The sequence below is a fragment of the Lepisosteus oculatus genome, chromosome 3 (genome assembly GCF_040954835.1).
Source record: "Lepisosteus oculatus isolate fLepOcu1 chromosome 3, fLepOcu1.hap2, whole genome shotgun sequence".
In the NCBI taxonomy this organism is placed as follows: domain Eukaryota; kingdom Metazoa; phylum Chordata; class Actinopteri; order Semionotiformes; family Lepisosteidae; genus Lepisosteus; species Lepisosteus oculatus.
Window position 1 is genome coordinate 20,967,301 of NC_090698.1, and position 26,609 is coordinate 20,993,909.

Sequence of the window (26,609 nt, forward strand, 5' to 3'; positions counted from 1 at the left end):
ATTCCTGGTAAGAGCCACAGCAACCCAGAACCTATTCCAGAAGTGGTAACGCAAGACAGGACTACACCCTGGATAGCATGCCAGTCCATTGTTTGGCACACACACTAATGCAGAGGTTCAGTTTGGAGACAGCAGTTAACATAGCCATCATGCATTGGGAACAAGAGAGAAAAGTATCTGGCAAAAGTCCCTACAGATATGAAGTGATCATGCTGATTCCATACAGAATGTTCTATAGTCCAGCATACATTATATTTTCTTATCTCAATTAAAATATTATAGGACATGACCAGATCGTGCTCACAATCATTTGTTGAATTGATTTATCCTTCCTCAGCAAAATCAGTAATTACAATGTTGGTGCCCGAATCCCAATGATATTGTGCCATGCCCTGATGCCCAGTATTAGGGCACCTTGCAGCATTGTCATCTTCATTTTCAGAATTTGCACAAAAAAGTGTTTCATCATGCTTGCAAGTGTATTTTTAGAACGTTTTCATAAATTAGGTGATGTGACTCTGAGAATTGTTTCCTCATATGTAGTGGAAATCATTCAGTTTTACCAAAGTGTCCTACTTTGTTAGTATGCAGTTCGTGTATAGCAGATCATGAGCTGCAGCTTCTAGAAGGACATTTTAAAACCACCAAGAGCTCCTCAATCATTTAAGATATTTACTCAAATTGTAGGTTAACTTCAGCTTTAGGTACAACAGCAGGTCTTCCAATCTAATGGACACTTGCAAGCTTGCAGTAAGACATTAGTTGCATAGATCTGATACTGTAGATGTGCCTGTTAGAGATGCATATTTGCAGGTCCTGTGCATTACAAAGTTTCTAACACATTAAAGTCTGTCAGAAATACTGACTTTTGCAAATTAGGTGGGTATGCAATACAAAATGAGCACTGACTTAAGTGTGCATTTATTTCTTGATTTTAATAGCTATTTTAATATATAAAAATAGAAATACTGCAGGTTTAAATTATACAATTTATTTCAATCCAGAATTAATAACTGGATAGAACAATACGTTGAACTAAGCAATGACAAAGATACTTGCTTCTATTCACCTAAGATTTGAACAAAATAAACAATGTTCATTTTCTTCCACCAACGTATAATTCCCTGTTTGAATCCAAAATTGTAATTTATATAACACTGACGACCAAAATCAAGAAAAATTATAAACTTGCAGTCCAGTGTGAAAATGTAGGAGTTTTAAATGATATTGAAAACAGTTTTTATTTGATTTGACTTACAGTGGAGAATAATTAAATCTGATTAATTTTTTAAAAATGCATAATTTCTCTTTAGAGATTCCAGATGACATTTGCATGAATTTCTGAACAGAGGTCTGAAGTGTTAATACACTTGACAGCCTACCAGTTTGCAGGGACTTTTCCTTTTTAGCACAGTATATAATGACTTCTCAATAAAGCTTTTGCACATTTCCTATGTGAACAATGCCTTTTGCATTGACAGTAAAGGTTTCATACAATTAACACTCTTTATTACTAATTACTACTAAATTACTACTTTATTTCCACTTCAACATGGCCTAGGTTTGTTGAAGTCATTGAAAAACTGTTTCAGTTGGACAGTATCTAATACAGTTTATACACACAGCTACTTAGAATACTTTCAAGGTCATTTTAACTTTCAACTGAGACTTTCAACAGATTTCAACCATTTTCTTTCTACCAGCTAGGCAGGCAGAGTCCATGGCTGGTTGTAACCTGGCCTGTATTATTAGCTGATTGTCACCAGGAGTCCACAGGCAATTGGTAGGGTAGGTTTGAGTCGGCAGTGCATCCTTGAGTCGCTGTGCAAAAACAACTGCTGTGGTGGGCCAGGAACTTATGAGCATGTAGTGATATTAATAAGGGCTGCATCTGTCATCCCTCTAAAGCTTTAGTTTTGATATAGGTGCTGTTGGTTGGAAGTATAAGTGCACTGTGTGGAAGACACTGTCTTCATTTACCCTGCACCAGCATGGCGAAAAAATAAACACCAGTTCTAAATTTAAAGGGAGAAAAGCATTCAATTTACCAGATTGTTTCACAACAAATGACGCATAATGTAGGTAAATGCAGAGTGTTATCACTAAGGTAGAAAAATTGTGAACTATAAATCTAAGATTGGAAACTCCGACCTCGAAGAAGCCGCCTATGAAAACGTCTTAGGCGCTTACTATACATTGACATACAGTATAATCCTTCTACAGTAAAAAGGCAAACAAAAATGTTATGATAGTGTAAAAAGCATAAAATTAAAACAAAGGGGAGTTCTATTAAAAATGTACAATTTACTAGGAAGATCTCATTTGGTAATATTGTTTGCAGACTTATTCACCACTTTTCTAAATAAACAAGTTAAAGAAATAGATCTTTCTTAGTTTTGTACATAGAAGACTGTGCTGATTCATATTTATCCTTAATGGTATTGACAACAAGTCAGCCTAATGGACTACTTGATTAATGGGCCTTTCCTCGCATAATGTAGGTAAATGGAGAGTGTTATCACTAAGGTAGAAAAATTGTGAACTATAAATCTAAGATTGGAAACTCCGACCTCGAAGAAGCCGCCTATGAAAACGTCTTAGGTGCTTACTATACATTGACATACAGTATAATCCTTCTACAGTAAAAAGGCAAACAAAAATGTTATGATAGTGTAAAAAGCATAAAATTAAAACAAAGGGGAGTTCTATTAAAAATGTACAATTTACTAGGAAGATCTCATTTGGTAATATTGTTTGCAGACTTATTCACCACTTTTCTAAATAAACAAGTTAAAGAAATAGATCTTTCTTAGTTTTGTATATAGAAGACTGTGCTGATTCATATTTATCCTTAATGGTATTGACAACAAGTCAGCCTAATGGACTACTTGATTAATGGGCCTTTCCTATTTCAACATGCAAAATCTGTAGAGTCCCTCATTATCCCCTGTTATTTTGGATGATTGCACATCAGATGATCTAAAGATATGAAATACCATAATACCTTTGCACAGAACTATTCTGTAACACTGGAAACTGAGCCACAGTGCTGAGCCGTGCTACTTACAGTATGACCCCTGATGGTTTATGGGAAGCACTTGAGTCAATAGTCCCATGCACGGATGAATGTTTATAAACTTCCCAGTTGATATTAAAAAAAAAATTGAATGAATTAAGTTAAATGTTGTCTGTGTCCATGAAGGTAAAATGTCTTATTTTATTTTATATGCATTGAATAATTCCAGAAGATATACTGTAGGCTTCTGTGTTCATTAGCCAGCAGCTATATCACCCTGCAACTCACAACTGGCAACCCACTGAAGCTAAGCGAGTGTGAGCCTGGTCAGTACCTGTATAGGACTCTTCCTGGGAAAGCTAAGGTTGCTGCTGGAAGTGGTGTTAGTGGGATCAGTAGGGGGTGCTCACACTGCAGTTTGTGTGGGTCCTAATGCCCCAGTTGAGTGATGGGAACACTATAACCCAGTGCCCAGCCAAATTTCCCACTGGTCTTTACCAATCATGGTCTCCTAATAATCCCCATCTATGAATTGGCTTGGCATTTGTTCTGTATTTGGGATCTGTACAGTACAGCTAGGTTATAAGATAACTGTTGTTCCTGAACCATGTCCTAGAAACTCATGCTTGACTGATGAATTGCTACACTATGTTTCTCTGATTACTGAAGCATAACATAACAAAATACAGATTAACAAATGGTTTATTATGAGCCTCTCTGGTATTGATCACACAGGGAACATGTCTCAGTGCATTTAATGTCACCCACAAATTGCTTTTCCTGATTATTTCTTTCAACTTTTGGAATGCAACAGTCTATTTTCTGTCACACTGAAGCCACAGCTAAGTTCCAGGATCATTTAAGAGCTTTTTTGAAGTGTCAGGCGTTCCTCTTGAGAAAGAATGTACGCTGTATGCCCATCGTAAATCATCAAAACTGGGTGCTGCCATGTAGTAACTTGAAATAGTCTGGGTTTCACAAAAACTGATAATTCTTTTAACACTTGAAGATTCATCTTACAGATATGAGAGAATTTGTAGGCCTTTACAGCAAAGCTGTCTGTATGTGTAGAGGAAACCAATCAATTACAGGATATGTTTCATACTCAACAGCAAGCATCACTTTTCCAAAGAATAAAAAGGAAATCAAAGAAGGTCTGAAGTTACCCTCAAAAAATGTTTTTCCCATAACATTTAGCCCTGTCAAAACTAGTGTTGGTGTTATCTACACACTTTCTCACAATCCTGGCACTTAGAAAGTGCTCCTTAATCTCCCGCCAGAGGAATGCACATTACACATCAAATGTTCTTCCAACTAGAGGTGATAATTGTTTGTGTAAAAATCCCCCAGTAGAAGAAAATGCTCTCAAAGCCACTTACAATTTTAAGCAAATAACTGCACAATCCACTTAATTGCATAATATACGGCAGGTACCTTTTTCTGTAGTTTCCTGTGTAACCATACTTCTGACAAACATGTATTAAAGTGAATAATCTGTAAAATGTCATAGTTGCAGGTTCAAAGACTATTAATCTTTTTAAATTCACTATTAACAACTATTTTGTGTGTTTATATTGATATAAACAGAAATTGCAAAGGCTGAGGAGATGTAAACTGGTGGTTCTAATTGATGCCTTTTATTAATCTCCTTGTTTACTTGTTTCTGGACTGTAGTACACAACAATGTAGTCAATACAAATACTGTGTTATCATGAGCATTTTCACTGTATTGCAATTTTTGTTGGTGAGGAAAACTTTAGATTAGGGATTGCAGATTCCACATATTCATTCTTTATAACCTGCAATAGATAAACACAGTGTTAACTTAAATTAATAGCATTAATACATGTATGTTTTTTTTAATAAAATATACAGATTTTGGATATGGATTAAATATGCCATTTTCATGAATTGTTCATTCATGACTGAAAAATGAACAAACATGACTTTGGCTGTTGCATTAACACTAAATGTTGCATGTCAAGCTTGAAGAAAATCAAGAAAGAAAAACATAAGAAGAATCGTATTATGCTTGACATATCAAGACAACAATGCCTGGCAGACTGTATCAGACTGTAAAGAATTCCACTGCAAAGAGTTATTGTATATTAATCAAGATCTGGGACCTCATATGCTGCCCTTAATACAGGTTCAATAGAATCAGTTCAAAAAAAGATTTTGTCATTTTAACCTAAGATACTAAGTTAAGATAATTTATAAACTGTAAGTAAGTTCTCTTAAGAGAAGAGTTCTAAGATAACTGTTCTATTTGACACTTAGTATATCATGCAGGAAATAGTGGTTTTGTTCCTTTTGCTTAATGCATCCATACTAAACATAATGTAACGCAACGGGGGCTCAGGCGGGCGCCCTTGCCGCATCTGGTCGGCCCCTGTACCGTCCGGGGCTCGAACCCGGGACTTCCGCGTCTCTCTGCAGCGACCTAGCCCCGTGAGCTAAAGAGAGATCTCTCTACAGCCCAGTAGCTGTAGTCCTGTTATCACAGGGAAGGGCGGTGACGTCACCCGCTCTGGTACGCCGGCTCTTACACACAGTGCTTGTCGGCCATAAGCGTTACACTCTCCCCCGTTTAAATCGCCGTCCCCGGCTAAGGGCTATCCCACCCCGCTTCTGACACCAATGTAACGCAACGGGGGCTCAGGCAGGCGCCCTTGCCGCATCTGGTTGGCCCCTGCACCGTCCGGGGCTCGAACCCGGGACTTCCGCGTCTCTCTGCAGCGACCTAGCCCCGTGAGCTAAAGAGAGATCTCTCTACAGCCCAGTAGCTCTAGTCGTGCTATCACAGGGAAGGGCGGTGACGTCACCCGCTCTGGTACGCCGGCTCTTACACACAGTGCTTGTCGGCCGTAAGCGTTACAATAACAAGCTTCCATCACAAACTGTACTTCTGCAATACATAAGAATTTTATTTGATTTAGCAAATACCTGCTTCAAATGTTTTTGAGCATACAAACTTAGGTTGGGACTAACCTAACAGTCTTACCTAACTGTACTTTTCACACACTTCACTTTTATTTTAAAATTCTAAAAACATTTATGTGAAAGGTGTATATGGGAAACACACATTTCAGCAGAAAAAAATACTCCCAAATAGAACGGTTGCACTAAAATGGGGACTATTAACCAAAACAGGATGTATTATCTCCCCAAAAAACACTATTTCCTAGTTTAAGTTTTATCTAAGAATAGAAAATGAAATTGCACTTTTGTAGGACATTGTTAAGACATTACAGAAGACGAAAACTTCATTATCACATTTTTCAGTATTTTCATTTAAATTTCACAGGCTGTCACAGATATAAGTGAGGGAAAGGGGGGACAGAGATGTACTTGGGCCCTGATGATCATCATCATCATTATCATCATAATAATCTTCATTTTATGTATCACCTGTAAAGGTGGCTTCTCAAAGCACTTTATGATAAAAACACTACTTTGGTAAGTAAAATATAAACAGGTTTAAGTTTCAAGGTTTTATGAAGGCAAGGGTGCCCAGCCAACATGATCAAGGTTTTAAATTTCTCTACATGGGCCCTGTGTTTTAACTTTCTTAAAATCTAAAATTTTCATCAATCTATACTGTACATATACAGTTTTCTACCTTCATTAAATCTCACATGGGATCTGGATAGTTTTCACATGAAATGCATGTTAATAAAAAGGACATTGCACAGTCAATTGAATGAGAACATTTGTCTGTGGCACAGATCATTTTGAGAAATAGTTTTGTAGAAATGGTAATCTATGTATTTAGGTCAAGGTGTAGGATGCTAAAAAGAGAGAAACAGCAAATGGCAAAATCGTGAAACAGCTATAGAGCAATACCAACTGTAATCTAAATGACAAAACATTCTTTGCCTTTTTTTAAAACAAATCTCAAATCTGCTGAGGTTTAGGGTATATTATGTCACTTCTGATTCATTGCAGTAGGGAATGTAACACAGGCCTCTTATACAGTACAGGTGACCCACATCTTATGCAGATAAGAGTAAACTCATACTAATGCATTTAAATTGCACAGCAATTGTTCTTCCAAGCATAACATCTCAGAAAAGTTAAAAATAAACGTTTCACAGTGTGAGCTTTACATTTGAGGGCAGAGCAATTTAAAAAGAAGCCCTTTAAAAAATTAGAACTTTCTGTTGGGATCAGTAGTCTGACTAATAAATGAGTATGAAATGGTGGCTCAGCAATCAGCAGGAGCAGTGACATCCACTACCTAGTCCACTAGCGAAAATAAAAAAACAACTCCAGCAGTGACTTAATTACAGGAGCCCAACAAACAATTTTAGAAGAGATGTTAACCGAAAAGGAGGAGGCAAAAGGGAGGGATCACTTGGAAAGTCATGACTGGACTGGATCTGTAGAAATGGACCACAGAGCAACAGGGCCTGGCTATTTATGGAATCTGCCACCCTCATTATTTATCACAGTTCCAGTCTCCATGCAGAACAGTAACCTACAATTCGCTGACTGCAGATGGGCAGTCTGCTCAGCTCTCCCTCCTCTCTGCAGGGAGACCCACAGCACCAAACAAACTGCACAGCTTTAAAAACGGGCAGAATGAGCTTCGTACAGAAGTAAAGGTACAAAGGTAGACCACCAATGGGTTATGTGTTTCTGCAAGCTGTGGTGGAAGAAGAAGGTCCTTATTCACACTCAGTGTGGACCTACAGTATAATGGTCAAATGTCTGTAGGTACATTATAATGTAAATTGATCAGGAGATAAGCGACAGTAAACTGCCACCCACAAGCGGCTATGAAGTAATGACACAACCCACAATATCTAGCTTTGCTTTCTTTGTTTGAGTGTGCTTAGTGTCAACCACAGAGCATATATATTTTAATACAAGCTGCAAGTGGGGGGTTACGGTGCTGTTTAAAATCTGCAGCACATCACAATGGAAAAAAATAAAACCAAAGATTTACATCATACATCAAATCAATGACATTGATTGAAACAATGCAGACAGACATTCACATGTCTTATGACAGTTACTTAAGTACATGTTGCACATTTAAAAAAAAATGATGAGACAGCTTAAAAATATCTGGGATGCAGCAGTTTACTATATCATGAGTCACTCAGTTCAGCTTACTGTGCAGCACATGGAATGATGCAGTCTTCACTCAGTTGAGGTTGTACAGAACTTTGAGGTTAACTTTTGCTCTTTGATTAGTGATGTATGAGATGTGAAAACAGTAAAACAGTCAAAGTGTCATGTTTGTTGTATCGTTGCAATGCCATAGCTGTTCAAAGCTCAGAGGAATCAAATTCTAGAATTGAAATTCGTAATTGCATGTCCCAGGACAGTATCAATGTTCATACAGCAACTGTAAAATATCAAAAGACACTGACAGGCATCTTGGACCTGTGTGGATAATTCTGTTTGATGGAGATTCCATATCCCTACAGTTCCTGAGAGGGAGCTTATCAGAGTATAAAAACAATTAATTGCAGTCAGTAAACTGCTATTACAGTACGTTAATCATTTTCTTCATGTGATAGAGGTCAAAACCTATTTGTTTATCTTTTGCCATACCTTTATGGATGAGAATAGCTGAACATGGAGTGCTGGAGAAATGTCTGAACCCAATTTAATGCTCATTTTGACCTCTGATGTTTATATTGTACAGGAGTCTTTACAATCTTGAAAAGGGCACAAACTGAGGAGTCTTTGACATGCACAATGTCTGATATACTCTCAGAAACTTTTATTTCATCATTGTGATTGGCAGGGAACTTTCTGCAAGAAACATAATAAATGAGATCACTGGACACCTGCAATGCTATCTGGGTAATGCCAAAGTGGCCAAGAAGAACATGCATATATACTATATGTTGTTGGGTAGGTATTTGCAGGTGATACAGTGGTGTCTGGTGCAACAAAAACTGCTTGTTGTAGATGGTGGCTGTGGTTGATTTAAGGAACTGTGGCCAAGAAGACTTAAGTTATGAGGATTGAATAAGAAAGTTTGGTTGAGGAGCTGTTCTATAAAATGAAGTTTTGTTTGAGGACCATGGGTGTTAAGGTATAATGTTTAGAATGGGTAGGGAGGAGTGGAATTGTCTCTGAGTGTTAGAATTCCTCTTGGGATTGATACTTTTGACCCAGGTGAGAGCTCTGTCCTTGATGTGAGAAGGATACCTGCCAATGAAAAAAGATTGTATTCTGAGGGCTTGGTTTAGGAAGTACTGTAAGGCTCATCATAAAGGCATATCAACATAATTAACAAAGTATGATGAAGTGTAAGAAAGGAAGGGAGTTTTTAAAAATATATTTGATAGAAGGAGCTGTAAAGGAGAGAACTGATTCAGCTGATATGTAATATGCAATTCAACAGGGTTTTCATTCCAAAATAGTTAATACAAAGACTATTACATACTGTACTATATATAGTGGTGGAAGGTGAATACGTCAATTGTGACAAACTACAAGTTGCTCAGGTGATGTAGACATTCCTGTAGTAGTTTATTGCTAGAGCAGAAGGAAAACACCATAGGCCATATTCATCATTAGACTGGGTTCACACATTCCTTTAGTATGAAATGATCAGATACTGTAAATGTCTTTAAAAAGTTTTGCCTTTCACACTTGCCCTTGGATTCCCTCTCACTCTTTCTTTACATTTTTAAATTTTTAAATGTTTTTTTTGTGTGGAAGGGTGTACAGCTGTTACTTTATATATTTTATTCCTTCTTTCTACTTTTTAGCATGGAATGGTACAGTACCTACTGTACATATTCTAACAGCAACTGAGTTATTTGTGTCACCAGACAAAATGCTTCAAGGTTAATCTTTTTTCAGACACACCTGAGACACACTAGGGTGCAGTTCTCTTTCCGTGACGTGACAAACTGAACAGCTTGCGTAACCAAGTCATCATTAAACCAACTCCCACCTCCACTAGTTTGTCTGCAGCATCACCCACAGGAAACTGCCAGGTGTTCTTCCACTTAATTTGGGAAAAAGCAGATGTTAAACATCTATCTGCTTTTATTCATTTTTTGTTTCTCCAATGTGTGATGTCCAACTGCAATATGAGCAAAAGAGGCTAAAGACAGAAGAGCACATTTTTCCTTGACAGATCACATTCTCACATACTGAGAAGTAGACATGGGCCTTTAGGTCTTCATAGACTTTGCTCAGAGTAATCAAATGTTAACATAATTATCCCTCTGTATCCACTGAAATGGTGAAAGAATGCAAGGTCTGTTTTTCCCCTCATTCATGATCGGGTTGAGCAGAAACACACCATGCGCCTTACCGATTCTGGTAAGGACAAGGATATGTTTTAACCTCAGGTTCATTATTCTGTATCTCAATGACAACGCCAGCCAAGAAGACATGGGAAGAATCTAAATGAATGGGAGGCTGCCAGTGCAGGAGCAACTGCTGTGCACCTGGATACATTAAGTACTCTGCAAAATCAATGTTGAGTTTTTATGTTAAGGTAGGGCTTAGTGTTACTGTTAACACCAGCTAGTATACAATCTGCATATTACATTACGCAGTAGTAGCCCTTGTATTTTCATTTTTACTTATTCACAGAACAAATGTAATCATACTTCACAATTTCAAGTATGGTTATCGTTAAGTAAATTAATCTTTATAATGTATATACATGCAGCATACCAATATACTATACTTTATATTCAGTAAGCACACAATATGGAATTTTTAGTCTTCTGACCTACAAAACATAGCAACAAGTACTGTATCCTGTGCATATGTAAACCATTAGATTCGTTTTCTAACTGTTCATTGCAGGGTGAATGAAGTGCAAAAAAGAAAATCACCATCAAAAGCCAAAGTATTAATACTTATCACTCTACTCTGTGAAAATACTTCAGAGCTCTAGCACGTTTGTGTCATTGTCACCCAAATCCAACATAATGACAGAGTTTGAAGTTGCAGATTAATTAGAAACACAGTCTGCTACTAAATTCTGTCCAAGACAGGAATTCAAGCCAGCTGGAATATAATATTATATTCCAAATGTTCCTCTACTTTAATTTATTACATTTTGTAGCATTAGAACTGATTTTCAACACAATGTGGATATAGATGTAAATAGACAGAGGATCTATCTTACTGGAATCATACATGGCACTGGAAGCATGTGAGTGTTTTTCATATTGCAGAGCTGCTATCTTTGGAATTATATAAACCAGCAACATGCTTTCAATTACTGGGGATGAAACCTACTGTAAAATATTTATTTACCAAGCCCTAGAACAGTCTTTAGAATTTGTTTTCTGGGACATAGTTCTCGGAATTAGTGAAGGACAGCTGACACTTTCTCAAAAGAGCTTGTGTCTAGTGAATGCCAAGACCATGACAGAGGTGACTTTCCTTTTAAATGTGAAAATCCTGAAGGGATGATCATTGTTAGTTGTTTTTTTTCTGTTTCCTTCTCAGCATGAAACTAACCTCTACTTGTTCATTTACCCCCATAAAACCTAGGATAATATGGGATTGTTGAGCCCCATTTTACCAATTTTGTGGGTAAAATGGGCCAGTAGATTTCTTCTCTTTGGTTCAAATTTTTGCTCTAGGTGTTCTTAGATTTTAATTGCTGTATTAGCAGGAATGGCAGTACTTTTCATATGCACAGTGTAGGTATACATGAAAATGTGTTTTTCATTCTCAAAGCTTGCTAACCCATGCTAAGATATGTTTGGTTGTATGAGCACCACATGATGGTGTCCACTACTTTGTTTTGTGGACAATGCATGTATATGGACTGCAGCGGCCTAGCTGAAAAGTTATGGATTTTGAATGCTTTGAAATATGAATACTACAGGAAAAAAAACTGAATACTTTCATGGTTCGTGTTGAACTGTACTGTGGAGTATTGTGACTAAGCCTTAAATGAAATAAAATGCTTGTCACAGTGTGCTTACACATTTTGTGTCTGACTCTGAGATAATATACTGTATGCATGCTAAGATATTTAATTAAAAGTATCAAGTAAAACTAAAGTAAGAAAAAACTTAAAGTAGCCTAACTCAATCTTGTCATAAGCACATAATTCTATGGCTCAAACTGGGCAGGTAAATCACAGGTAAAAGATAATCGCCAAGGCAAGAGAATATTTAGAAACAGGCTTTCCAGATGAGACAACATGGACAACAGATGTTGAAAATGATCTGTTTACAGATATGCAGATCTGTAAACCATTAAAGTTTACAGATGTATACAAAGTGGAATCCGAAATCTCTGTAGCCCGTTCTAACTTCCAGCATTGTAAAGAGCCAGAGCTAATTTTACACGTTCCATTAACAGTAACATGCTCACACTCCAAAAAAAACTGAACTGTGAAAGTGTACATTGTTAGATATGTAAAGTATATAGGTACTGTAGTTCACGTATCATATTCTTTAAAATATATATATATAAATTGAAAATCCAAGTATAACTGTTTTATTGTAATTGCTGTATGTAAATTTCCATGACCTGTGATAATTTTCCATGCTGTGGTCTTTAAGAAAACATATATTGCTTTTAATCGATAAAGTATTAGGTCTTTTTTAAAACATAGCTTTAACCTGTCTTAGCTAGGATGTGTTTTTGCCTTTGGAGCACTGCCTACAACAAGAATATCCTTTTCATATTGTTCATAAGAATAGTTATATTCATATTGTCTGACTACCACAGCTCTTCTACTAATTATTTTTAAAGTGTTGCTGTGACAGCAAATCTCAGCTGCCAAATAAGACAATCCACAAATACAGCAAAAGAAAACAGAGATATCTAGAGCAAAAAATAGCTTTGACACACTTCTTAAAGTCTTATTATTACCCTGCCACCACAGCACACAAAAGTCTAAAAATACAAAAATATTTGTATCTCAATTATCATTAATTTTTATATCTAATGTAAGTTTTGATTGATCATTAAACATGCACAGGTGTACATCTGGAATAATACCTTACTGTACATGCTAAGTACAGTAGTGGTTAGTAGAGGTTTTAACATCACTGTTGCAACAGAAATTAATCAAGCAATGCAGAAAAAAATAGAAGTAACATTAATAATACCATCAATGCCTTTAACACATGGTATGCTGATGGCAGAAAGATGTTAAAGACAGCAAGACGCCAATGTTAGTGTTTAGTTGCTACTGCACTTAGCATCTCACAATGAGGACAAATGGCTCTTAAAACCATGTTAACCTGAAATAATAACTACAATAGTGAGTAATGAATGCAAGATTAGTTTTTTTCTCTCATACTTCTCTAACATACTGGTCTAAAACAAAGGCATGTTATATGTGACCATATGGTCCCTCTAGATTAAAATGACTTGTAAAATGTTGTATTGCTTGAAATCAATATGTAAAATAAGAAAGACTGAATGAAATCCTTCCTACCAGCCGCTTCCTGCTGTAATTCATTATACACTATGTAAAAATAATGTAAACATCCTAGATGATGCAATATCATCGCCACCAAGGCAATCTAACGAAAACTTTAATCAGAATAAAGGCCATCAATCAGATTACCTGAAGCCGACTGCACAATGTGTTCACTTATGTGCCCTCTTCATCCGTGAATCAAGCTGTAAATAATTTTAAAAATTATACTGTGTTATTTGTTAGAAACAGGTATCTCCATCTTATCTTAGCAGCGTATGTTTGTAAATATTTTTTTAATAAAACATTTCAAGCTTTTTAAACCAGTTAAAGGCCAAAAGGCCTGACACTGAAATCAAAACAAACAGTAAGCTACCTTGGCGTTCAGACTTTGTTCATTGTATAACATTTGTCTGTTTCAAAATACCTCTATAAAGGTACACTGTAAGAGTTTTAAATAAACTTCAGTGCAGCTTCCTCTGTCTTCAGACAAGCTTTTCTGTGGATCTCAAAGTGCACTGACATGACCTCACTCTTGCCCAATCGGGCGTCAGGGTATACAGACTTTAAAACCCCTCTAAGAAACACTTGCTTGTGACAACATGCAAAACTACACAGATACGCAGACAAAAATAAGACAGTACAATTGTTTTCATGTCCGAGAACAGATTAAAACCCGAAATGGGAAAAATGTGTTCTAGTAATGCACAGTGATCATTGTGAAAGATTGCCACAGAAGTTTTGTGTAAATGCATATAAACAATCTTTATCTACTGTATAGCTGTTACAGTTACATTAGAATCTGAATATAACTTAAATGTCATACATATACTTTTTAGTCCATTCAACAGCAAGCCCTCATAATATTAAAAAAAGCCAGTTAAGTGAATTTGTATAACTAGCAATTCATATAAAAATAGCAGTTAAGTTTTCTATCAACCACAAAATCTAATGCTTCCGTCTAGGCTACAAAAGATAATTTTCCCTCTGGTGTATTATGGTCTTTCATTGCTGCTACTAACTGTACTTTCATTTGTATTACATAAAGTACAGAACATACTTCATTGACTTGAATGATTGCACAATTTTGAATGATACATATGAATGATACATAAAGAAAGCATTTTATTATATGGTAATTAACAGCTTACCCATAAAGCTAACATTTAGTAGTTTCAATATTTAAAAATATTTTTAAATATTAAACATTTAAAAAGAATTTCATTTTTACAAAACAAAACAAACCTCACCACTGAAAACTGTTGGTGAATATAAGTGTAGTTTTTTGCATTGTTTATGAAGCAGGACTCAGTGAAGTGCAGTCTAACCTAATCCTTAATTGTGCAGAAAACACATGATGATTAGAATACATTATAATTCACAGACAGATGCTCATTTTTGAGCCCTTTGCCAGCCTGTATTTGTTGGCACACACGTTTAGAGACCTCTGTGTTTCACCCTTCTTATTCTGAAATCTGTCCAAAGAAAACATGTCGTATCCATACAATTATTTCTAAACACCATGGGGATACAACATGGGGTACTTCTATTTCATATTATCTCTAAATAAGTAGGAGTCAAGACTGCCATACCTTATTTAGGCCTAAATGGAATACTTTAATGATCTACAAAACATAAACTATCCCATTAATGCAGGATTCTACAATTTATAAATACTTGGTTTCACAGAATCAACTGCTTTTTTACTGGACTAGCAGGAATCACAGTTAGTGTCTTCTACAGCTTTTCATCATAAAATGTTGAAAGTTTCCATACTTAACGTTTCTGTGTCAGGCTTCAACACAGTACACCTGTTCCGATCAGTGTCTGTGTGTCCTTTGATCTTTATCACCACTTTTCTATGATTTTCTCTCCCCGACATTTCCTGGCTTCAGCATCTGTTCTCACTGCTGCTGTTTAGTCGGCCTTTTTTAATTTTTTTGTCAGTCACATATCAGATCTTCCATATGTGACCCTAGTTTTTGTTAAATTAGCTTAATGTGCTTTAAATGACAACACATCAAAGACAATGCAAAAACACTGTAACAGATGCAAGATAACAATTCAAAGGCACGTGGGATTCAAAAACAATAGAACTAAGACAAAAATGAAAAGAAGTACACTGTATTTGGTCTCTAAAACTCAGGCTGAGTTTGAGTAGGAAACATCCATAGAATCTGAGAATGCTTACTGTTAATCCAGAGAAATGGTGCTGAGAATTTGCATTTCATACAAGGGAGGGAATGTATTTCATTTTCTACAACAATAATGGTGCATAATGGGGAAAAATAGCCAAAAGGGAATCCTTAACTAATTAGGTCAGCAGGCATTTCCCTCAGCGTTAATGTTCAAATGTGTGACCATCACCTACACTGACACCTCTTAAGCGACACACTAAAGACAATAACAATGTGTTCTGTGCCTCTTGTGTATTAAAATGTTAATTGTGTTGGAAACCAGGCTGCTCAGTGCGGTTTCTTTTTAATTTACGAATAAAGCAGAGAGACAAGGAGATCAAATACATTGCGTGGTTTAAAAGTGAGAATAACCTGCAGGAAGCTGCATCAAAGGCTAAGCACAAACTGAATAGCACACTTCAGATTTCTTTGACATCCTCTACAAACTGAGACAGAGCCCTGTACTTTCCATGACTGTGATGAGAACATTAGAAAAGTCACAAATAGAAGAGGTAATTCAGCCGGCCTAGCCCGTATAGTATTTAGCAGCTAATTGATCCAAGGAGTTCATCTAGACATTTCTTGAAACCAGGGAAGATGCAACAAAATAGCTGGATAGATTGTACCATAGTTCCACAACCCTTTGTGAAAAAAGTGCCTTCTTAATAGTTTGGTTTTGAATGCATACAGTAGTTTCTATTTGTGTCCTTTGGCACTGCTGATTGTGAAAGTTCAATGAGTTGACTTTGCCTTTCAGGCATTTTGATTTCTTGATTCAGCTGTGCTAACAGTCATCTCTGTTCAAGACTAAATAGGGTTCAGTTCTTTTAGCCTGTCAGTGTAGGATATTCCTTTAAGCCTGGGAATGCATGGTTGCCCATCTGTGGAATGCATCCAGAGCAGCAATATCATTTTGAAATGTCTAGACAACAATTGTACACAATATTCTTAATGAGGTCTTACCAGTGTATAATACCATTTTAGCACTGAATCAATTGAATTAAATTCTGTGCTTTTAACTATACTGTATTCCCAAACATTTTGTTTGCGTTTTATTTGTTTGCTCATATTGTCTAATAAATATAAATAATGTGTCAAGATAAATACCTGTCTTTTTCTTATCTAGCTTAATGTTTCCAATTGTATATCTTTTTACTTATATTTTTTATTCCTGCATTAATACTCTGCACTTGTATACATTAAGCATAATGTGCCTAATATTTAATCAGCCTTGAATTGTTTACTAACTATACCAGAAGTCAGATCAATTATATAATTTAGGAAGAGCATTGGTCCTAATACAGATACCTATAGTACTCCACTAATTACTTCATGCCAACTGAGTATTCACTCATTAGTGATACTCTCTATTTTTTATCCGTTAACCAGTTCACAGTCCAAACATGCATATTTCCCTACCCGTAATTTCAGTACTGTTCAGATCTGTGACCTTTGCTTAAGAACAAAATGCCTGTATTTGGAATAGTTTTCACATATTCTACTATTTTACATCTCAACTCATTTGGATAATTTTATATTTGAAAGTTGCATTGTTTAATAATAAAAAGATACAGTCATAGTCATTATGACTATTAAGTCATTAAGTTAAATTTCTTCTTAAAGTAAGTTGAAAGTTGAAGGTAAATTGAAATTACAATTAACTCACATTTTTATTACTATTCAATCTGACTTTACACTGACAAAAACTTTTTTTTTCAGAAAATCTTTGATCTCAAAGTCTTTGCCTTTAAACTGATGAAAAAGCAACCGATTTCCTTTTCCCCTTTTGTTCAGAGTCTCCAAATCCTCCTCTCACCTTAAGTCTACTGAAGGTCACAAACAGCCGTGGAAAACTGATATACAGCAAAATACAGTTTTTGCAGTGCAAAATGCAGATTTTGTATTTATTTTATTATACTTTTATATTTTAAACTGATCAGATGTTAAGATTTTGTCACATATTGAAAGTTAACAAAAATGGGATACTTGTATGAAGAACCTAAAATGTAAAGGGAAGAAAAATGCTAAAAAAAACCTAGATGACACATGTATGGTTCTTTCATAAAGGATTCAGCTGACTACATAAAAAAATCATTACCTGTAACGGTAAGAGTGCACAAGTGGTCAGTAGACTATTTCTTCACAGACCTGACTAATGCATTTCTGTCAGATAATACTAAAATTGCTATAATTCATTGCAAATGTCATTTTAAGTACTTTACAGGTCTCAAAACCCAAAATGTAAAAAGAAGTAATGTCTTTAAAAATGGACTGTATGTAAGTTTGTAAATGATTCAGTTGTGGGGTGGCATTGTGGCAAAGCAGTTAGTAGTGCTGCCTTGTAGCTCTTGGGGCCCTGGATACAATTCCAGGTCGGGTGTGCTATCTGTGTGGAGTTTACAGTATATGTTTTCCGCGTGTTTGTGTGGGTTTCTTCCAAGTGCTCTGGTTTGCTCCCACAGTTCAAAGACATACTGGTGGGTTAAATGGCTGCTGGAAAAGCTGGCCATGGTGTGAGTGTGTCTGTGTCTGTGTGTGCCCTGTGATGGATGGGCACTTCATTCAGGCTGTATCCTGCATTGTGCCTGTTTCTTGCTGGGATGGATTCCAGGTCCCCTGCAACCCCGTATTGGATCAAGTGGTCAGAAAATGGATGTATGGACTCAGTTGTCTTTAATTCAAGAAATAACCTATACTAATATAATAAGTAAAACAAACCTTTTGGAAATACCAGGATTAAATGGGAAGTCATGACTGCATCCCCAGCTGTGAGACACAGCAGGAGGCAGAGATGAAGCAACCAGTGGATGGGTCATCTGATGTTAAAGAGCTTTTGACAAAGCCTGACTGACTGAATTTGCTGTCAGCATTCTAGTAGAAATATAATTGTCCTCTTCTTCATTGCATGGGAAAAACCAATTGTGTGCCCTATTAACTGATTTCTTATCTGCTGTTTAAAGCTTTGCACACACAAATTATAATGCTTTTGTTTTAGAAATATTACAAAAACGTAATGTAAGCCCACAGAAGTTTCCAAAAGTTTAAAATGTACTTTCCCGCAATATTATAGTCCTCGTTGCTCCATCACAGAGACCTTATTCTTGTTTTGCATAGATAAATGAACTGTGCCCCTGGCTTCACAGCCAGCATCAGCCAACAAAACAAAATACATAATTTTTACAATTATTGTTTTTTTTCATATTATAAAAGGACGTGGCATAGAGGGTTAACCAGAAAGATAGAAGACTTACAGTACTAAGAGAGATGGGAATCTGCTGCAGGATTCTGAAACCTACCCACGAACTGCACCACTTCCGCCCACTCTGTCCTCCTCACAGCTGCTCTCACTGAGGCAACCTCGCAGCTCCTAGTGCTTCACACTTTCCTTCTCCTCTTTCACTCAGAGGCTCCAAAAGCCTGTTCTCACCTTACGCGTACCAAAGGTCACAGTCAGCCACAGAAAACTGCAACACCGAGAAAGGTGATTTTGGGGCACAAGCCCTCTTCTGTCAGGGAAGGTACGGTAACTGTGAAAGTCAGGGTCACTGTCTTGCTTTGCCAAACAATATCAAAACATCTCTGTAGGACATACGGTGTTTTTATCACCCCTCTTCCAAATGGCCACAGTGAACTTCACAAAAACACATGAAATTTGAGAGCATGCAAATGTGCTTCAGTATATACAGTACAGTATATAAAACGGTTTTGCATGCATCCACAGCTCCTATATGGTAGCACTATGGAGTCTGGCAACTTAGGGCTCTGGACTTACCGTTGGAAGGATGCAGGTTCAATTCTGGTTTGCTCTAGTAAAATGCCCGGTTGTATAAATAAATACAAATGTAAGCTACTTTGGGAAAAAAAGTGTCGGCCAAAATAATTAATAATAATGTATGGTGATTTTGAATTGTAGTAGTAAACTTGGCTTAAGGGAATAAATAGAATTCAGGCTCCACATTTGTCCGACAAAAACTATGTGATTTAGCCATTTTCTTTAAAAAGTACTTTCACACTGCACGGACAATTCATTGATGTGTACAATGCATCATCAAAACCCAAATTAATCAACAAACATTGCATCAACGGTACAAGGAAAAGTTAATTAAATGCTAAAATGTAAAAAGAAAGTTTATTCTTTTCTACTTTTCAATATGGAATCAACCTCAGCTTGTTCCTTTGCAGGCCACAAGTTTACAAATAGCTGCCTGTTCTAGACTATTGAGTTAAGGGTGTTGCCCACACATATCAGCGACATTTGCCAATTAAAAAAATCTAACTTCACAAACCTGCCTACAAAAAATGTAATAATATATGTAAGAGATAATTATGGAGACATGTGAATGAAATATTTTTAACAACAACGTCTATCATCATGGAGCATGAATTCACTGCCAACATGTTAAATGACACAGACTCTTTGTTATAATCACAAAATATATATTGAAAGTAGTTTAACCTCTAAAGGACCAGTTTACATAGATTCATAATTACTCAAGTAAGGTTTTTTCCATTGTGCCCTAGGTTGTAGTTAGAGTCTGCCTTAATGTCTAACTATAGAATAGTAAATTTCATTCAACAACATATAATTGAGTAATTGAGTAACATTACTAGTTGTTACTAGCTTCTGCCTTTCTGCTGCAGAACATCATTTGTTTCACATCTGCTGAAAGTCACTGTAAAAGATCCAAAAAGACATGCTGAGCAAGAGGGAACACACCTGTCTTCTGGAAAAGAAACCAAATGTTTCTAATTCCGTCCATGAAGTAATTTGCGTAAGCATAGTTTACACCGTATGATTTCTGGTATTTCAAAAATTGGATCTGCAAACAATTTGGGCTGGTGTTGTTTAACTTATGTTTTGGTGTGTTTTTAAAATGTGAATGTTGTGGAGGTCTGTAGCTAAAGATCCATTTGAGCTTTATTATTTTACACTGAATATGAGGAATGACTATTCAGCTTGTTCCCACAAACTGGAGATTTGACTGGACTAAAAATATCTCTCATCCCATAACATGCTCAGCAATCCACTGGACACTAATGTTTGAAATGTTGGAGATATGAAGTCACTCCCTGAGATAAATGAACATTGCAAACACGTTGTCTTTAAGATTCATCCAAGTGTTTCTCATGCTACTGTACACTATCCACTCTGGTGTGATAAATTTCCATTAATGGCAATTTCAGATTAAAACTGTTTTGCAGCGGCAATGGCAGACAGAACGGGGTCAGCTAAAGCTCAGCCCAAAATCAGTATCTCACCTATCTGACCTAGAGAAATTTGGCCTATATTGGAGTGGAAATTAAAAAAAAAAATGTTTTAGTGAAACAGAGCTTCCTGACCAAACCTTTCCATTTTTCAACTTTAATATGTGTGGCATTACAGGAAGCTGCCCACCTCTCAGCTTACACATTATCTTCAACTATCAAGGCCTACTTACTAACACTAAGTACAATTCATTTCCTGTGATTCTCGTGAATCTGTAGAGAGGAAGTCTCTATATATCATGGGTTAGATTATTTTAGATATATCCCCAAAGCTTGGATCAACCTCCAAATCATTTGAATACCATAAGGACAATTGTTTAAATTCTGTAATATGATTGTTTTGTCATAAGATTTCACTCCAAATGTTAATCTCTAAATAAATATAACCCTAAAGAAATGACTACTCCCCCCTCCATTACCTCCACCTACTATTTTCTGTTCAATCATCTGTGTATGTGCTTTACAAGAAATAAGTGAAATCATTTCTGACCTTAGAATGCTCTGGACCAGTTTGTATTCTGTTTCCTTGCCTGTCTGAAACTCTGAATCCTTTTATCTTACAAAGTGAAACCAGCATCTTCAAAAAGCACACTGCCAGACACCACAGACCCCACAGACCTACTCCTCTTGGTCGATGTATGGCAGGACTGATGCGTACTGATGATAAGAGAGAGTTACTTAACCTTTGTAAGGAGGTAGTGCCATTACATTACATTAAATATTACATTACATTAAACTACATTACATTAAGCTAAATCTGATTTCATTTTGCTGTCACAATGCAACTGCAGTTCATCAGTTCATCAGCCTACACAAAGTTTTCATCTATATGTTTGCATATATTGTAGATGTATCAGAAAGAGTAATGAGGGTACATGGCTGGTATTGTGAATGAGAAGGTTGGTGTAGCTATTAGCTAAGAAGATCAAGGTTTATTACCAACCATATAGGCAAGAAAAAAATATCCTTGAATGTGACCTTTGAAAAACAAAACATGCAAGGAAAACGTCTTGAAGAAAACAGAACTTTTTTTGTCCCAGTCTTTTTTTTTCAATGCATCACTGGGATCCAGGGAATTTAAAAAAAATGTTTTTAAAAATCCATCCTTCATGTGCAAATACAAACACATTTAAACAGTTCATATTTATTAAATCATATTATTTTCTCCTCTTCCACTTTGGAATAACCTGTTATTTATGTGGCTAATTTAGTGTTCATCCCCAGGTAGAAATACTGCCTTGCATAGTATTGTTACTGTGATTTACAAAACAAAGTATTAGTCGATTAAATTTAGGAGAACTCTTGTCATTTGATAAGTGAAGGCCTTGCTAAGAAAACAAGTTTATGTTTTCTCTCTTTAATGATAGATAGATAATACTTTATTAATCCTGTAGAGAAATTAATGAAATGCACATAGTGTGTCTATATACATCAGTAGCGAGGAGTAGCAGACTCCAGATGAACAGTTGTAAGTTCAAGTCTTGCATTATACACTATTGTTGTATTCTTGAGCCAGGAACTTCAATCAAGCGCTGCTCCAGTCAAAACCCTGCTCTATGAGGGGTCACACTCTAGGTTGTCAATATAAATGTGATTTTGCTCTCAGTTAATATATCTGGTTAAATAATTACATTTAAAAGTATGGTGTGCTGAATTCCAATGTGGTTGTGCTGTAGTGACTACTGGCTCTTCATTTTCAGGTATAGTCCTTTCCATGCTGGTCCTTTTTCTAACATGATAATTAACTTAAGGTTAATTTACATGATAGTTTACATCATGCAAACTATACACATTCTAAATCTGATCAATTAAGGTGTACTGGCTTCTGACAAAAGTAGACAAAAGTAATTGTCTAGCAATAGTAACACTGTTACAATGTTACATCTTGTATAATACATCTGTTATGAATATTTTAGAATGCCTCAGCCCACTGGGTGGTGAGAATTATTAACAGAAACAAATGTTTGTTTCTTTTTAATGACAACTCAATTTATTTACAATTGCAGAAAACTTCTGGTCATAAACTATTATGTTTTAAAATAACTCCAACTTCTGTGTTGTACACATTTCAGCAGATTGTTAAATGTACTATGTAAGAACCTGGAAAGAAATACTCAGATTTGATGGAGCAGCAATTGTTCCTTAGAAAAGAAAATTAAAATGTGCTTTCTCAACATCGCAAAGAGCTGCATTTCTTAAGAGCACATATACAGTATTTGGGCTGTTTTAGCTACACCTTCTCAAAGTGAAATGTTCATGATATCTATTTATAAAAATGAGAATCAGTAAAGTTTTATGAGCATACAGTAGTATCTGTTACAGTAGCATGATACAAAATGTCCCTTCCGCTATTGTCTTTGGTGGTAATGCAGTTACAACCAACAGTAACGAGAGAGATAAGGCAGGTCTCACCTGAGAACAGAGATGATATGTCTGCCTTCTTGTCCTCCTGTTGTTTAGAGAACTTAATGACACGTAGGCAAATGACAGAGTGTGCATTGACTGTGGCCACTACCTCAAAAATTGGTGGTTAAGATGCAAAAATCCATTTAACAAAGCACTAAGGCGGAGCTACCTAAAGCTTTATATTTACTACTTCTTAAATCCTTAAAGCTACAAGCCACGACACTATTTTGTGAGAGTGCAATTCATCCTAAACGGTCAATACAGTAGGTCTGGCTTTTTTCACCCCTGAGGCAGTAACATTGTGCAACATGGTAGAGTCTTTTTAGGACATTCCAATCTGCTTACCATCACAAGCTGTAATTTCTAAAGGCGACAACACCTGACATTGAATTTCCTACACAGTTGTTTGCAATCTTCACAAAGACATTTTCTTTTGCCTTTGATTGTCACCATGACAGATAGAAGGAAAAGATTTTAGGAAAGGATTTTAAAGCAAATCCTCAAGGGACCTGGATTCCAATTCCTCTTACATGATTTCAAATTTGAAATGAGTGTGGTACAGTACTGTACAGTAGGTCTGGGGGCTCAAGCCCGAGTTCAAGTTCCTAGGGCTGATTTCTAACCAGTTAGGGAGAGGTATACCTGGTGTAACCATGATCTACTCCAATTTTGTGGTGGAAAAGCAAGTACTTCATGAGACCTTTGATGTTTTTTCACTTTTGTAGGTCAGCCAAACTCTAATGTTGGAGTAGAGGATGTTTTGAGTTAGATTGTTTAACTGGTTGGTCTCACCTGGTTGAGAGAACAACAATTAGGACAAGTCAGAGCCCATGCCCCCCTCTTCATACAAGTGACGAGCCAGCAAGCTGTTAAAGGCGTGATGATTACATGCAGAGATAAGAAGCAATGTGTGAGGGGCGAGCGAACTCTTGATCCATTACACTTCTACCTAGAAGGTGATCAGTTGTGGGTGATGTTAACGTTTAACCTCCTCCTGAACCGTGCTTTAAAACTGTTAAATAAGTTAAATAATTCCATGACCACTTAAAAAAGCATCTTTCCTTGATTAGCTATTGAATATCTGAACAAATTGACTTTTGATTGTGCTGCCATGTGTTCTTTTTTTCCATATGTTATTCAATACACAGAACAATGCAAGAAATAAGACTTTTTAGGTCCACATAGGTAGTGGGAATGATGGTATGGGGAAGTAGAATTGAGTATGGGCAAGGTTAGAGGATTAAATGTCTCTTGATGATAAGAGACATGTTTTTATTTATGTTTTCCGTTGTCATGGTGCAGCGTAATAACTGTAAAGCCATACTTCCTAAACCTTTGACCTCCATTTGTATGTCTTAAATGATTAATGGGGATAGGGGAGTGAGATGGGTTTAAAATAACCTGACCACCTCGCCTCTGTCATTGTTTACAGCAATACAATAAAAAGGAATTTATCATGTTAAATGTTTTTTAAAAGTCAAGTGTAGATGTTATGTTGGTAGGCAATCCATACCTTAAAACCAGAAGCACAGGTATGACTTTCAAAAGATTTGTGTCTCATAAGATGTCAGACATAAAATTAACTGCCCCCACAAGGAGTGTCAAAGAGAAACACCACAGGGTACATTTCTAGCACTCTTCTTTATGTCATAACATAACAGCTTTACTTTTAAACACAGGCTTAACAGAGCTGGGGTCCAAAAGAAACACTTTATTTCAAAGCTGGCCAAAACAAGTCTGTCCTGAAAACAATTGTCACCACAAAAGATAGTAATAAAAAAAATAGAAATCTTTAGCAGATGAATACAATCTTTAGGCTGCATCCATTACAAACTCATTGCTTTTCTGGATTGCCTTTTCACCAACATTTAGTTCATACTGTAATTCTCATTCTCATTTGGACAAAAATACTTAATTGTGAGAGTTTTTCTATGTCAGACGGTGCAGCCACAGTATCTTTGGCGAAGTTGTTACTTGTCTATACTGTGTCAAGGGCACTATGTAGGTGGAAGACTACGTCAAGGTCTTAAAGAGCATGGTAAAACTATCACCTGGCTACGAGATCTGAGAAGTGCTAATGAGTGCAACATCCATGATGGCCCTATTAAAATGATGGATGAAGCTAAATGCCAGGGAAAACCTAAACTTACAAGTAAAGACCATTTTCTTTCTCCTGTGTCAAGAGCACGTGTCAGAAATCTTGTGATCTTGTAAGATAAAAGTGTTTTCTGTTCTATGACTAATGTTTTGTATCAAAAGCTTTATCTTCACACCGCACATTCATGATTAGTGGCAACCCTTATTTATACTCATAAAAAATAACAAAACATAACAATAGGCAAGAGAAATAACAGAGTAGTTATACAGTACATAATGAACAGAGCAATTCAAATAAAAGCTTCCATTTGGGATTCTGTTTGAGAGCTATTGTGCTATTTTCATCTTATTTTATTTTCATTTTTCATCTGGTTATTTTTATATTAACAGGTTAATATATACTTTCTGCCATCTGTCAACAATTCTGAAACACTTTGACAGCTGACAGTCATTTCCTCCATTGCCTGGGAGCAGTTATAGTAATCAGATTTCACTCACTATTCAATAGATTCATTGAAGATTCTACATAATAACAAGGCCTCTATAATACTAAGATGGAGTTTCAAGCAGAAAATATAATTCACAAAAAAAATAATGTATACACTACAGGTGACCACTAACATCTACTACTTAGTAGTATCCCTTCTCTACACATTCTGCTTATTTTGCAGCATATATATTCCATCGATGTACAGTACACATTTCTTGCTACATCATATGTGACAAATTCCAGTCCTGTAGGACTCTATTTATTTTAAACTATTCAACTGTTAAATGCTTGGGGAAAAATGAAAAACCATAGCACAGAAATTGGACATACCCAAATTAACAATTTGGAATATACAGAAGAAGAAACCACAGGTATAATTACCAATAAGCCAAGACAGGGTGGACAAAGAAAAACATCTGCAGCCGATGACAGATATATTATCACTGCTGTCAAGGAAACCCTAAAACAACTGTCAGTGAAATTGCCAACAGCCTCAGAAATGAAGGTATCAAAATCCACAGCTTGTAGAGGACTGAGAGAGCAGAGTTACAAAAGCTACACCGCAAAATGGAAACCTCTCATCAGCACTAAGAACAGAAAAACCAGCTTAGAATTTGCTCAGTAGAAAGCAGAAAAATGATCCAGCAGAGCTTTAGAGCAAAATGGATAGATGAGACCAAGATAAAAATTCTCTAAAGTAATGGCAAGGTCCATAAATGTCAAAAGAAAGGAGCTGCAGATGCTCCAAATTACCTCCACCATCTTACCCGAGAAACA

The 26,609-nt window shown here is 36.3% G+C and overlaps 1 protein-coding gene across 2 annotated transcripts in view; it reads right to left on the reverse strand.

Annotated features, from left to right (window-relative positions):
* Nucleotides 1-26,609, reverse strand: part of LOC102698737 (zinc finger and BTB domain-containing protein 7C) — a 110,264-nt gene that overhangs the window by 48,608 nt on the left and 35,047 nt on the right. The window contains exon 2 of one of the 2 annotated variants that reach the window (XM_015338826.2): nucleotides 13,548-13,603. The exons of the other annotated variant lie outside the window; for it this stretch is intronic. The gene's annotated coding sequence lies outside the window, so the exon portion shown is untranslated. The remainder of the gene's footprint in view (nucleotides 1-13,547; nucleotides 13,604-26,609) is intronic. 2 annotated transcript variants of the gene reach the window in all.